The following is a 16656-nucleotide window of genomic DNA, read 5'->3' on the forward strand; positions in this document are numbered from 1 at the left end:
AAACAAGGAAAGCCTCAATAAATTTAAGAAGATTGAAATAATAAACAAGCATTTTTTCTGATCACAATGCTATAAACCTAGAAATTAATTACAAGAAAAAAGCTGAGAAAGGGACAAAGATGTGGAGACTAAACACTATGCTGTTGAACAAGCAATGGATCATTGAAGAAATCAAAGGAGAAATCAAAAAATATCTGGAGAAAAATTAAAATGAAAACATACCACACCAACTCATATGGGATGCAACAAAAGCTGTATTAAGAGGGAAGTTCATTGCAATACAGGCTCACCTTAACAAACAAGAAAAATCCCAAATAAGCAATCTCAAACTACACCTAACTGAATTAGAAAAAGAAGAACAAACAAAGCCCTAAGTCAAGAGAAGAGAAATAATAAAAATCAGAGCAGAAATAAATGTGAAATAACATTTGTGCCAATCTTCCTCTGGTTTATGTGGGATGCTGCCAGAGTGTGGCTTGATGAGCAGTGCTAGGTCTGTGCCTGGGATCTGAACCTGTGAACTCTGGGCCACTGAAGTGGAGTGTGCAAACTTAACCAATACACCACTGGGCCAGCCTCTATACATTGCAATTTTAAAAAACCTTCCATTTCTCTTGTCATTATGTTCTTCCTTTCATTTAAATCCTTAAGAATATTTACAATATTGTTTTAATCTTCTTGTCTGTTAATTCCATCATCTCTGTCATTTCTAGGTTTATTTCAATTAACCAACTTTTCTCCTGATTATGAGCTACATTTTCCCTCTTCTTCTCATGTTCAATAATTTTGTATATGATTATAGACATTGTGAATGCTATGGTGATAAGCGTTTGGAATTTGCTATCTTCATTTAAAGAGTATTAAAGTGTCTTTTGGCAGGAAATTTCATTACTTGTGGATTATTTTGAACTTATCTTTCAGCTTTTTTTAGGGTTGCATAGAGTAGCCCTACGAAGAAGACCCCTTAGAATGCCTTAGGCATTCAACAAGGTTTCTCCAATTTGCATGGTCAATACAAAATAGTCTCCCACTCTCGTGGGAGTTTTGGATTTATTCAGCTCAAGTCCCCTAGTAGGTTTTCATTTTTGCTCAGCCTTGTTAGATTTTACTCTATGCATTGCTAAATTTTACCCTATGCACGTATTGCTTAGTATTCAGTTAAGGTCTCAAGGAGCCTCATGTAGATTTCTCTGGGAGTTTCCTCATGGTCAGGACCTTGTCTTGCAAATTCAGCTGCCTCAGCCTCTCTGAACTCTAATCCTTGTCTCATCAACTCAGTGGAACTGCCATGCTCTACTTGGGCTCCTCTTTCCTGATTTGAAACTTAGAAGTGTTTCCAGGAAGACAGTTGCAGTCATCAACCTCATTTGTTTCCTTCCTCTTAAGTATCACAGTCCTGTCCCACCAGTTGTCCAAGGCCTGAGAATAGTTGTTTCACATATTTTGTCAGTTTTCTCATTATTTATAATGAGAAGATAGGTTCAGTTCCTGTGACTGTGTCACAGGCAGAAGTGACAGTTCTTTGTTAAATTTTTAATCTATATTTTTAAATTCAAATCTGTGCCAAAATAATAATTCATGATAGTATAACTTTCAAAATCCACATGTTTGTCATACATGCTGGTCTTAAGTGGAATTAGTAATAAAGCTTTTATTTCTCTGACTGTCAGAATCATAATATGACTTCAATTTTGATGATGTCACCAGGGAATAAAACTTTTTAACAAACAAATTGCCCAAAGCAGCCAAATGTGTTTCATTTGTTTCAATTTTTTGTTTATAGTTTTCAGAGTAAAATTCATATTCTTTAGAATGAATTAGTATGGCTGGAAGTTTTTCATTTCTTTATCTTATTTTACATACTAGAATCACATTCTTGTATCTAATTCCAAAGCAAATAAAAAGACAAGAAAAAATTAGAGCATCAGCACTCACAAAATCCTGTATTGATTGTAAACTTCTTTGCTCTCTTTTTTTTTAATTATTTTGCCATGCAAGTAAACACACACAAACAACTAAACCTCAGTGCCTCCTGGCATAGAATATATAAGATGAGTTTCAATGTTTCTCTTTGGAAGTTTTAAATAGTGTTCTTTCCCCAAACAAGAGTTTAACGAGATCCCTTTCTGTTCACAGTTGTGTTTAATCAATGCTTCCAGCTTTGATCACAATCTCCCTCCAATCCATTTATCTACCATTCCTTATGTCCTGTCTACTCTTGCCCTAAATCAGATGCACACATCACAAAGGCAGCACAGGGCTTTGTGGATGGGACAATTCCAGGTTTCCTCATGAGGACCACAAGTCCTGTGTACTTGCTGAGTACCTGAAGCTCACAGAAGCGTTGGTTTTGGTCCATGTTTGTGGTGGGAGGGGAAGAAACGAGAGAGGTTGGGCATGGTGCCATGCTTGCTGTGGAAGAGCATGCTGAAGTGACATGAAAATATGAAGTGCTGTGAGGACATGAATATGAACTTGGTCCCTTTGAATCGATAGATGAAAGGATGCTGTTAACAGCCCTAGCAGGTAATTTGACTTGTAGTCATGAATTATTGATCTCTTCCCATAAAAATGCAACAGGGCAGGTGACCACACATTTTCTAATTAGTTTTGGCATCATCAGCTTCTGGTCATTTCTCTGTGTGTATGTGGTTTTTTCCACAGATAAATAAACTAACTCCAGCTGTTCTGGTGTGTCAACTCTTCCAACAAGCTTGGCCCTTAGCTCTGATTTGGCTGCGTACAAACCAAGCACTGTCTCCAACCTCACATTTAGTTGGACTTTTCATTTCCCAGGTCCATAATATTCATGAGAGTTTCTCACATGATTTCAATATATTTTTATCCAATTAAGCAAGCATAGAGTCAGCAGCTGTCTTGGGTCAGTCATACAAAAGATGATGCCATATTTGAAAGCATTTATTAAAAAAAGACATAGTACTATTTTACGTGTAAGAAATTCAAATCCTTTGTCTAGTAACTTGAGGTTTTAGAAGTATCTTGAGGTATTTAAGACATGTTAAATGTCAGCATTATTTAGGATCAGGATGTACATGCTAACCATTGTCTCAAGTATTCTCAGGTCCTTCAGACAAAATTCAGTGAAATTAACAATAAATGGTTACAGGTTGAGTCAAGATGTGAAACTGTGATTAGAGGATGGAGATGTGACCATTTTCAAGATGTTTCTACTTATTTTTTTTTTAAATATTGGCACCTGAGCTAACATCTGTTGCCAATCTTGTTTTTTTTCCTTTCTCCCAAAAGCCCCCCAGTATGTCGTTGTATATTCTAGTTGTAGGTCCTTCTGACTCTGCTTTGTGGGACACCACCTCAGCATGGCCTGATAAGTGGTGCTAGGTCCACACCCTGGATCCGAACTGGTGAAACCTGGGCCACAGAAGCAGAGTGCGAGAACTCAGCCACTCAGCCACAGGGCCAGCCCAGAGGTGTTTCTACTTTGGAGATGTTATTTCTCTGGTTACTTGTTTTCTTCTCATTTTCACCTTTGTTCAAAGCTAACACTTTGGTACTTTTGGAAAAGGTGGTAGGAAAGATACAGAGCAATTAAATGAAAAAAATTTTAAATGAAAGGGCATAGTGTGGGACCAAAAACTAAAGGAGTGAATATAGTTGAGGCCTGGGGACTTTCAGAAGTAGGAGGGTCTAGATCTTATTTTGTTTGACGTTTTTGGTAAGGCTGTGCCATTCTGTGCTTCTCAACTCACCTGAATCTGTCCAGTTAGTACTTGAATTCAGTTAATTGTGATCTCGTGTTCATTTTTTGAATTTTGACACTTAAATTATCAGTAAATTTATCAATGTTTTGATGCCATAGTTATGGAATAGATCTACATGGAAATAAAATACGGGTTTAACTACTTAGTTCAGATATTCACATATTCATATTAAATTTAGAGAAAACTATAGTTTTGAAATTTTTGTTACTGGAGTCACAAAATGTTTACAGGAGTAAACATTCATTCTCACTCCCAACTTTTCCTTCTCACATTCTTTCTGTTTTACTCAGTGTGTCTCTGTCTCTGTCTATTTTTACTCATGACTTGGTTCTGTTGGTATATTCAATTCATCATTCATTCATTAAATGTGACTGGAAGTGAAGTTCTGTTAGAAGTTTAGCATAAACATGACTAGTTTATTTCAGCGTAAGCCCATCAACCAAATGTGGAAAAAAATCCCCAAAGTTCGATTTGCTGGAAAATTTGCTAATAAGCATTTGGTTACTCAAAAGCTTGCTCATGTTGTGGGATTTGAGGGTGAGGGCCTGGGTGAAGAGAAGACAAAATATAATAAACACAACAGAAACTCACTGGCATTGAGCTGATTGGAGTGCTTTAGGAAAGCAAGTCGTGGGAGAACCATGAAAACAGGCTTTGTACTTTGGAGAGTGGAATGCTTCAGAGATGCCGATTATAAAGATTGGAACTCATAGTGGTGCCCCAAAGCAAGGTTTCTGTTTCAGGCCTGTGTATGCACAATTCACTCTTCATTCATAAATAAATCTTAGTTTGCAAACAGGATGTATAACCCCTCAAGGATCTGAGAACTTCGTCTACATAAAGAATTAATGTAAACACATATCCTTCTTTCAGGGTGAGAAAAGGTTAAGCTAAAATGAAACAAACAACATCTAGCTTATCTGACTTTTTAAAATTAGAAAGAAAAAAATGTACAAATGAGGAATCAGATTTTTTATTGCAAACATATTTTAGAATGTTTTCTTTTTTTCAGACATATTTATTTTCTTCTTCCATTTGTTAACTCCTCTGTGAATTTAAATAAGTTCTTGGGGTGTTCTTGGTTTATTTGACTTTTGATTTTAAAAGCAAGGGATGAATTTCAGTTGCTAAATTCGGGTGAATGTCTCTGGAGTGAGGTCCTCTTAGTTTCCTATAGGAAGTGGGAATTAAATTGGCCCTTAGGGAAAGGGCACAATTTCAATAACAAAAGGATAGGGTAGAGACCTTCCATACAGAGGGAATAGGATCCTCCAACAGGAGACGGGGATAGCCAAGCCATTTTAGATGAGTGAGAGTGACATTACGGTGCAGGACAAAGGCGGCGGGGGGGGGAGATAAAGTGGGAAAATGAGGCTTGTACATGTTCTGGAATGCCAGGACTAGGAGTCTCATTTGAATAATTGGCACTTGGTAGATATTGACAGTTTTAAGTGGAGCTCCATGACGAGGAAGTGGGTAAGCAGAAAAGAGAAATGAAGAAATATGACGGAGCTATTCCTCTGTGGTAGATATTACATAGGCATGTCAAATTCTCTATTATGCTGATAGGAAAACTAGGGCTCAGAGATGTTGATAACTTGCTAAGATCTATAGATAGAGTGTTCAGGTCCAGGTTGGTTGAATGAACAAAACCTAAGCTTCAGAAATGATAAGATGCAAGAAATGCTTTAGGACCAGAGATCTGGCATAAGGCATATGCACTGGGGAGGGGATACCAGATGGGAATGTTACCATACCAGGTTCGCTTTAGCCTGCTGCCTGGAAAGCCAAACACTGAGATAATGAGATTTCAGCAGAGAGAGCCTTGAGAGGACATGAGAGAGTGATTTTCAAATTCACTGCCCTGAAAATGAGAACTCAGGGATATTTATGGGGTAGGGGCAAGGTGGTCTGACATGTGGAGATAGGTGATTGGAGGTGAGGAGAGGTGAAGTAATTGATGATCTGCACAAGCATTGTTAGACTACATGCCTCTTCCTAGGATGTATGTTCACAAAATGGAGGTGTTAGCATGATCCAAGGGTGGAGTTTTTAGCCTCTTGATGTCAAAAGGTCACCTATTGGACATCTATATGGGCCCAGTTGATGAGTTGATGGTCTCAACTGACCTGAAGTGCACAAGAGGTTCTAATTCCTGAAAAACAGCTCACACACTCATTACCATGGTGATCCATGCTCCAGGGAGGTGTTACCTATAGAAACCTAGTGGGAGTCAGATAGCATATTGCCTAAGCAGCACAGTTAACAATGGGTGGAGGAACAGCTAAAAGGTATAATCAGTAATTACAAAAAGGATAAAAACTTTAGTTAGAGCTACTTAATCATCAATGGCTAACTACTTGCTGGTTTCAATCTCCTTATTCTTTCATTATTCCTCATTCCTGAGGGATTCGCGACAACAACTAATCTAGCTACTTCCTACTGAATTGGGGTGTAGAGCTGGATTAGAGGAATGAAACTGCTTAGCACTCATTTGGAAATGGTCTCTTCTTCCTGGTTTCAGGTTGACACTTTGCATTATTAGAATTTTGTACCTTGCTGAACAGTTTTGGAACAACATCTAAAGGTACATTTTATAATCAAGTATCTGAGCAGAAGGGTGAGAAGTATAGACAACCCACATTTTAACAGTCCTGAAAAATAGACTTAATCCCAGTGGGTCTCCATCTGATCTCCAAGTGGGGGCAGACATCTGGTCTTACTTTCTGATACTCTTTTGTTTTACTGGATATGCATCAGAGACTGGAGCAACACCCTATACCCTGATGTGTTAGTTGTCATTGATGATGGCTATCAGCATAGACTCCCTGCCTGGGGTCATCACATTCCTAAGGAACTCAAAAGAACAAAGTTATCGATTTATAGCAATTGAGACGGCCCATAAAATCTACAGAGCATGTCTGGGTTAGTTAATTGGAGGTCAAAGTTACAATATGGTCTCTTTTCTACAATATGGCTTCCATTATGCCAAGCTTGTATTAAGCTAGTATCAGGAACCTCTAGCCTGCATCCAGAAGGACATGATAAACAATATCTAATGTTACAGAGTCTAGAGTTCTTTTGTGCATCTCAGCCTATCAATAGTTATGCTATTACCTAGAAATGCCTGGGTGCACTCACCTGGGCCCATACTATTTGTGGTTAGTCCCCATAGATATTTTACTGACCAGAGTCATTGTTGTTGATAGACTGGCCCTTGTGGGTCTTACTGTGATTGCAAGATGCAACTTGCATCTTGCTACTACCATCAGGAAACTTTGAAAAAACAAGGTTTATTACTCACACTTTCTGGAGGGTACATGGCACACCAGGGTCCACCCAGCTGGGTCGTGGGGAGAGAAAGAGAGCACGGACCTGAAGGCCTGTTTTATTGGGGTCGAGGTTTGGGGGGCCTAGAGTTTTGTGGGTTCTTTCTTTATTGGTGAATTTAAAACTTAAGAGTGGGAATTAAACCGAGGGAAGGGAGAAGCGAGTGATGGATGGAACAGTCAGTTATCAGGTCAATAGAACTCTAAAAAAGGGGAAATTCATGGGTGGGAGAACTGAGCTCCTTAGCTAGTTGTACAGCTGGAAATGTGTTTGTTGGAGAAAGATGTCTTTGAAGTGGATGCCTTGGCAATCAAAAGCTTAATGTCAGGCACTTACATTACAATCAAAAAAGATAATTGTTAGGTGCTTGCACTACAAGGGCAAACACCAGAATTTTCGGTTTACTGTTTTTTTCCTGATTATCATAGTTAATAGGATTTCTGGGTTAACATACTAGGCATGCTTAATAATATGCCTCATTTTAACTTCCCATTAAGCTACTCATAATGATACACAGACAGACAGACAGCAGCACCGTAAACTAAATCCAACAAAAATTGCTAATCCAGTTAAAGTTCATTATCACTTAAGTTTGGTTAAGATTTTGCTCTTTATGGATTAATTAAAATTCCATAGGGTCTTCTCATCTTATTATGCTATTCTTGCCTCTTCAGGTAAGGTCAATTTTGCTGATTAAAAGTAAGAGACAAGAAGAGAATTTTCTCTAGTTGCATTTCTGGGGTGGCAAATTTGAGAAGCATATTCTTGAGTTTCATACTCTAGATTCCAATCTCTGATCTTGCAGAAGAAAGAAGACACCCAAGCAACTAGGAAAGCAAGCTTAGCTCTCCATTACAGGTACTGAATGTGAAATTAAAGGAGCTACTCTCCTTTGAATATAGGCATCTTTTTCTGAGGTGTAAGTGTACTCAGATCCAAACTAATTCCAGAGTCCAGTTCTTTCCTTCATTTCTTCTATGTGCATCAGTTTCTCTCTTGACATTCATTCAGAGATTGCAAGTGTCAGCACAGAAAAGGCCAGGAAGGAGAGGGGCCTAGAGGCAGATAGAGATGGGAAAATGTTTCTGGTTGCACACTGATGATCTGAAGAAGAACTTCGAACCACATCTGATTCCAGCATTGTCAGAGCAACCCACTGTTAGTGTTGAAGTAGATGAAAACTCACTTCACCAGCTGCCCACTTGCTGCCATGTTTCTCAAGATGAGCATCCTCCTCCTCTTGGCCTTTAGCTTCATAGAGGAAAACACCCAAAATTCAAACAGATCATCAGGGGGGATAGTCATCCTCTTTATTGCAAAATCAGGTATGGATAAGCTTCAAAGATGAGTAACTAAAAACCAACCATAGCATGTGTCCTGTGATAAGAAAATACAGAATAGGGACTGAGAACATTGCCACAAAGATGGCAGAAATACTTCGCTTTTATGGCTGCACTATGAAACTCCTGAAAATATTTTTAAAAAATACCAATGCTTTGTGGCCAGCCCAGCGGCCTCGCAGTTAAGTTCACATGCTCTGCTTCAGCGGCCCAGGGTTCGCCAGTTTGGATCCCGGATGCAGACCTACACATTGCTTATCAAGCCATGCTGTGGCAGGGCTCCCACATAAAGTAGAGGAAGATGGGCACAGATGTTAGCTCAGGACCAATCTTTCTCAGCAAAAAAAAAAAAAAAAAGAAAATCAAAAGTAATGCAAATAATCTATGATGAACAAAACATCAACAATCTAAATAAAGGCAGACTGAATTTTAATCTTTAGATTTGTTTAGTATTATAAATGAATGTCTATAATGTTTGCCCAAGTTAATATTTAAATCCATGCTCATGCAATAATTCATACAATAAACTTGCAGGGATTGCAAATATAAGGATGTTGAACACATGGCTTTTGCATTCAAAGTACTTTTAATCTAATGTGGGGTGTGATGTCAGTGAGGCAGGGAAAGAAACAAAAATGGGAGAGTTTAATAATATAGGTACCCATTATGTGGGTCTTTAGGGGACAAGGTAATTGATTTTGACTGGAGAGTGTGTGTGTGTGTGTGTGTGTGTGTAGTGGATCTGGGCAGTCTTCATAAAAAAACATGACTTTTTAAACGTGGAGGGTTCTGTTAGGCAAGTTGATGGAAAGGCTGCACAGGCTGAAGGAACAATGTGGTAAAGCCTTGGACATACAGAGGAAATTCAGGGAAAAAGGTGGCTTTTGTGGCCTCATCATGACTGTGTGTGATCAGATATGATAGTCAAACGTGTGGCTGCAGACGTTGGTTAGAGTTTGGACGTTTGAGTACCCATCATCTGCTGGATTCCAGAGTCAGGCCCTCTGGGGTGAAGAACGGAGTTGTAAATACTCTTCAAAGTGTGGAATCCCCATAGATAAGAACCCACTGTGTTTCCAAACGCAACAGTGTTTTGGAAGTTTGTAGCTCTGACCTAGTAAACTTAGCCAAGAAGATTTAGTTCAACATCCAGGAAAACATGCTGCCTCCAGCATTTAGCTTTGAAATGACAAAAGGAATTATTCACTCCCCCGTCTATATCACATGCATAGTGAATCAGAGATGGCCCTCAGTTTTGATGCCTCGTGGGTGACCCTACCAGCCTCTGTGCATCAGGTTTTGAATTGAGCCAAGATTGACTCTTATGATTAAAAAATTATTTCTGTGAGAGAAAAACAAAGCACATCAAAGGGCAAGCATTTTTCAAATTGTACACTCGCCTCTGGAGATGTAGCGTCTTTGGCCTTGACTTGAAAGCTGTGGTGTTGAGTCTTTTAGGAGGTGGAAGGTAATGACTTTAGACAGCGGAAATAAACGAGAACCTCAGGAATCCTTCTGGTTTGGCATGATGGAATCCAGTGGCAAGTACACTGTATATATCTAAAAATGAATAATAAACTCATGAAAATGTACGCACAGCTCACCGTGTGTCCTCCCATGGTCTTACCTGCTCTTAACTACAATGCTGGGGACCTTCTCTCTCTCTCTGGTTCACATTATTCTTAATAATCTCTAAGATATCGTGTTTCATGGTTCCTTTTTGGTTTTGACCAGATTTCCAGCCATTGTATTATTGGTGATTTCCTTTCTAACTTAGGAAATTGTGGTTGGAAAAAAAGAAAAGAAAACCTTCTTTTTTCCTCTTTGGTCAATTATAATAGCATTAGCACTATTCTAAATTGCCAAGTTTGAAAATATGTATTTTGGCATAAATCTTAATATATAAGCCTTTATGTAACTCTTATTCTTAAAAGGATTCTAAACAACAAAACACACTAATATCTATAGCTAGTGACTCATTGAAAACTGAATTGGGATTGTCTGTTGTATTACTGAGTTTTTTAATTTCTTAGAGTTTTTGTAATTCTAAAATTCCCTAGGAACTAAAACATGCTCATTTACTGCATTTACTGTTTAAAAATAAATGCTATTTGCACCTAAAATAAAATGTTATTTAAAAATGCCCTTGAAGGAACAAAACTTTTATTCTTCTCAATCCTTTTCATTTGGCTGTATGAAAAACATTCCACTTAGCTCATTCAGAAAACGTGCAGATTTGGCTTTGGGCACAATACTCATTTTCTAAAATGGATGGGCCAGGGCTGGTTTCCATACATTTCTTGCAATCAGTTGCACGTGGCTGGAAGTAAGACTAACGGTGATTTATGATAATTGCCTATCATCAGTCTATGCCATGTTCACCTGCATAATCCATCAATTGTCCCAACAATGCGCAGGGCTCACAACCTACCTGAGATTATTTGGCTCTTGTGTGAGGAAACACACACCCAGTGCCAGTGTTCCAAGAATGAAGCACTGGTCCCCAACTCCTGTTGCTCCAACTTCTATAGCAGCAAGGAGGAAAGAATCATAGGCACGCTGACTCACGTCAATTAGAAGGTAAGACGTAGTCCCCTGAGAATGTGTATCATACGGGCAGAGCAGGACAGGAGTGATCTACTGAGGCAGTGTTTCTCAATCTCAACACTATGGACATTTGGATGGGGCACGTAATTCTTTGTTGGGGGGGGGGCTGTCCTGTGCATTGCAGCATCTCTTGATTCTACCCACTAGATGCCAGTAGCATCCTGGCCCCTGCATTGTGATAATCAAAAATATCTCCAAGCTTGGCTAAATATCCCCTGGGGAGCAAAATTATCCCTGAATGAGAACTACTGTCCTGGGGGAAATGTCAAACTAGGCTTTTGTAATTGGTCAACATTGTACACTGAATGCATGAAGTATATAGCAGTCTATAGGATGAAAAGGAACAGTAAGACAAATATTTATTAAACATACTTAAAAGTAATGTATATGTATACAAAGTATCCATTCACACTTTTGGAAAACTTCAGTGGGGAAGGGAGGTGGTAAAAATAAACCTCCACTGTTATGGTACTTCTGAAGCACCTGTATTTGAAAGAAACCTTAAAATGTGAGAATAGGAGAAACTTTTTCCTACACTGGTCCTTACTTTGGCCAACCCATTTGTTTTAATTCTACCCTTCTGGTTATGTAAAATAACTAATTTTCTTCCCTATGGTAGCCGATCAATTGTTTGAAAACACGAGCTATATCATACTAAAGTCCCTTTCCAAGCTGTTTTTTAATCATACAAAATAAGATAGTTCCTCCATCTTTTCAACTTCTTTTCGCTAGTGGAACTTCAGTCTGTTTATATTATTCTTAAACTAGGATTTCCAGGATTGAAATGGGAACTTGAATCAATTAGAAATGCTTTTGCCTGCAAAAAAGAGAAAATCCAGGAGGGATTTCAGCCTATAAAAAAATGGTGGCCTAGTGGTTAAGTTCAGTGCACTCTGCTCTGGCAGCCTGGGTTTGGTTCCCAGGGGCAAACCTACACCACTTGTCTGTCAGTGGCCATGGTATGGTGGTGGCTCACATACAAAAGCAGGAAGATTGGCAGCAGATGTTAGCTCAGGCAAACTTTCCTCAGCCAAAAATAAATGAAAAACAAAAAACAAAAAAATGTTCTTACTAAACAAGAATTTCAAAGATGGTTGATTGTTGGCATTGGGTCAGTTGCCAAGGACCTAGTTTCCAGCTGAGCATCTGCCCTACCATTGTTAATACGGAGCCAGGAGGGAGGATGGAATGGATATTAGCTTGAGCAGTGTCTGCCACATCATTATCAATGCCGAAAAGGAAGAGAACCACTATATATTACTGTATCAGTGCACTTCAGGAGCCTAGCTGCTTCTGTGGCATATATATTTCATGATTGACACCATATTTAACGGTATCATAGAAACTATTCCACTACAATGTAACTTCTTTGTCACCTAAATATGCATCTCCCTGGGTTTATGTCCTTAAATACTGGAACTGTGTATTATTTACTATTACACCCTAATATTATTACAGGCCACATTACTTAAGTAATCATTAAATGTTTTTAAAAATCATCAATGTATGCCCAAATATGTCCTAATCTGTCCAATGTATGACCAAATATGTCCTAATCTTTAGAGCAAGGTGTTGACTTGCAGTGCATTGTTTATTAGAAAATTTCCATTTACAACATATTTCCTTTTCTTTCTGTTACAGTGGGATTCCTTGTTTAGCTTTGGAGGTCCATGACTTCTCTAGAAGTTATATGTAATATTTTATGTGCATGTGCACTTATTAAGCAAACCACAGCTTTAATCAGGTTCTTAAAGTGCTATTTGGCTCAAGAAATTTTGACTTCTTATACAATATAGAGTTTTTGAAACAAGGATAAATGGAAGATCAAAAGAAAATTATTCTTAAAACAGATTTGTTTTCAAGAAAATAAGACAACCAGAAAGCATCTATTTTGGGGAGATTTCTCTTTCTTCCTATGACCCTAAGGCAAAAAAAAAAAAAAATATCTGCAATGACAGTTCTGGATTGCATGTCAAATTCTGTTAATGAGCTCACTAGAGACTAGTCAATGCCAAAATTCGAGAAAGGTTTAGGAGTCTATCTCTATTGGGTTGTAGGAGTAAAAATAATGGGCTCCAAAAACACCTTACCAATATTAAAATGGTTTCATTATTTCAATAGGAGAAAGATGCAGCGTATAAGCTGTCCTTTCTATAGGCTCCTGACCCATTTTCAGCAGTAGATGCCTTTTAAAGTCTATGTTGATGGATTTATACTGATTCATCCATAACCTCTGACTGGCCCCCATAGGAGCAATGGCAGAGGAACTGGTGGGATTTAGGAAAGAGGTCCATCACTTTAAAAGAACTGGAACTTGATTGTGGCTTCATTCTATATCGCCAAATTAAGGTGCTACATATAATTCCCAAATAGCACATTTTGAAAGTCTTCATCCTCCTAATTAGAGGGGCTTTAGTAGTTCATAAAATGACCTGAAGATGACTGAACAATTTAAGATGCTATTGTATACATATGGCTTAATATATTTTGGAAAATAAAGATATCTAACTCCACATGTACAACTGATACCAAAAACTTTCTTTGCAATCTTAAATTTGAGGTCTCTTTAAGTTAGACACTCCTGGTTCACAGAATGACAACAGCAACTTTTTAGAGACGTTGAAATGTGTTTCCAGGGAAACATGTTTTTCCATGCAGACTGGGAAAACAAAACAAAAAACAATAAAAATCAATTCATCTTCCCCACCCAACCTGGAAGATTCCACAGCGTCAGGGCTGGTGCACCAAGTTAATTATAAGACTGTGTGACTTATTGTCTGTGGCTTGCGTGTTTTATACTGAGGTGAATATAAAGGGTAATAATTTCCATTCAATTATTAACCATTATGCCTTTATAATTCTAAACATCATTGTTTCTGAAGTGAAAACCTCCATTTATTTGTGTGTAGAAATGACATGGTTGCAAAGAAAAATTAACTTTAAAAGATTGATAACTATAAAGAACGGCATTTGTAAAATCTTTCAACTTCTGGAAGAGTCAAGAAAGGATCCTTGAGTGTTGCTGATTCATACACTGTGAAATTTTTAATTAGCTGTGTTAAAAAAGGGTGTTCTGAAACTTCTAAGTCTCGGCCATAAGAAACCTTGTAGATTCCACTTGGTTCTCTGGAAACACCTGCTCTTGGAACCCTGAGCCACCTCGTAAGAAGACGGACCTCATCTCACTGAAGAGACCACAGGGAAAGACCCAAGACTACATGGAAAAGGAGAAGCCCAGTTGGGACTGACATTCTAATTGTCCCTGCCAGGACCCAAGGCACGTGAGTGAACCTGTCTTGGACCCTCCAATCTGGCCACCAGATGAATTTCACCAAATGACCCCAGTTGACATGTGGAGCAGACGTATCAGCCAACTGAGCCCTGACTCACAAAATCATGATGTTCCATAAACTATTGTCTTAAATCACTAAATTTTGGTATGGTTTGTTAATAGCAATATGTAATCAGAATGTTCTTGTTAAATTCTTAACTTATTTGACCAAAGCCCTTATTCATTTATTTATTGCCAACAAAGGATTTCTTAGCTGTATTTTGTAAAACATTGTTCCAGGCAATAGAGTCCCCCATCTATCAAATCCTATCCCTTTGGCACCTGTTTTCAGCCTGTTCTTAGCACTGTTGCTACAGATTCTCACTTCCCACCGAGCTTTTAGCTAATCCTTTCTTGAGTCAGGGTGTATGTGTGGACCTCTTGTTTAGCAGCCCAAGTGACTCCATATCAAAGTAGAAGGAGATCTTATCCCTAAGACCCTTAGATGAGGGTCTTATCCCAAACCTTGTGCCAGTCCTAGTAAGTCTGATTCTCTGTTTTTCTCGTGTTGTAACCCCAATCACTGGGTCTTAACCTTGTTCATTCTGCTTAAGGGTCTAACTTGATAGTCTTTCTAATACTCCACTCTAGATTGAGATCCTTCTTTGTTTTCATTTTCTATAAGCTCCTTTAGCATCTTAAAACAATACCAATTTATTCTCACTGTTCTATAGATGTCTAGGCTGAGCATGGTTCAGCTGGGTGTCTGTTCTGGGTATTGCCAGCTTGGAATAAGGTGGCAACACGGCTGCATCTTTTTCTGGAGGCTCTGAGAATGAATCTGATTTGAAGTACCTTCATGTTATTGCTAGAATCCAGTGTCTTGCAGTTGTAGAACTGAGGTCCCTGTTTCCTGGCTGGCTGTCAGCTGGCAGAGGTTCTCAGCTTCTAGACGCTGCTTGCATTCCTTGGCTTGTGTTTCCCTTTCTCCATCTTCAAAGCCCAGCAATGGTGCATGGAATCCTTCTCATGCTTGAAATTTCTCTGACCTCCCTTTCTGCCTTTCTCATCTGCTTTTAAGATTTCATGTAATTACATTGGGCCCTCTGGTTAATCCAGGTTAATCATCCTATTATAAGCTTTATGAGCTAGTAACGTTAATTCCATCCACAAAATACTTTCACAGCAGTACCTGGGTTAGTGTTTGATTGAATAATCAAGAGATGGGAAATACTTTAGAATTTTGCCTTCCACAATGTGTCATCACAACAACTAAAGATCTGTCTTGAAATCAAGGAGCTGAGTTCTTGCTACCATCCATATACCCTGGCTCTACTTCCCTGCCCTAACCCTAGCTTGCCTTTTTTCTAAAATGTCAATGTTACCTGTTTAAAATATTGCCATTACCACGTTTTGCCCACTTGCTAAGACACCATTGACCATTTTCAGAATCCCCTTAATGAAGATTTCTGCCTTGATTGTCATCTATCCATTCATTCATTCATTCAACAAGTACTTATTGAGTACTTATTATATGCCAGGTAACTTCCTAGGAGCTGGCGATATGGCAGTGAAAAAAAACAAAGACTCTGCCCTCAAAGTATGTACATTTATATATATATATATATGGATATACAATATATATCAGACATATACAAACGAGTATATAATGAAATTGCAAGTGTTGATAAGTGCCATGAGAAAAAATGAAGGAGGAATGGTTTTATTTGATTTAGGATGATCAGGGATGGCCTATCTGAGGGATAACATTTAAACAGAGACTGGAAAGGAGAGAATAAGCAAGTGCATATCTGGGAAAGAATGTTCGAGGCAAAGCATTCTGGATAGGGTTCGTGTTATAGTGAGGAACTGCAGGGAGGTGAAGCAGCTGGAACAGTGGGCCCAGGGGAGAGAAATAGGAGAGGAAGTCAGAGAGGAGGCAGGAACCAGATCTGGGGAGCTGTGAAGGTCATGGAAAGGACACTGTTTTTTACTTTGAGTAAGATAGGGAGGCATTGGAGAATTTTTAGCAAAGGGGTTAAATGATCCGAGTGATGGTTTTCCATGATCAGTCTGGCTGGGGAAGGAAGCAGGAAGCCCTTTAGGAGGCATTTGCTGTTGCTCAGGGTAGAAAGATTGGTGGCTTGGATTAGGGTGGTAGGAGTGATGGAGCTACTAAGTGGCTATTCTGAGCATAATCTTGAAGGAAGAGACATCAACCACTTGTTCCTGTACACCAGCATTCTGTCTGACATATCCACAGCAGTCACAGCTCCAGGCACTTCTTCAGGGTTCCACTCGTATAGGCTCTTGTGTCTTTTGTATCTTCTTCCTGATCCTATCCAGCTCTAAAGTCTGAACTCCCATC

The sequence above is a fragment of the Equus asinus genome, chromosome 18 (assembly GCF_041296235.1).
Source record: "Equus asinus isolate D_3611 breed Donkey chromosome 18, EquAss-T2T_v2, whole genome shotgun sequence".
NCBI lineage: Eukaryota > Metazoa > Chordata > Mammalia > Perissodactyla > Equidae > Equus > Equus asinus.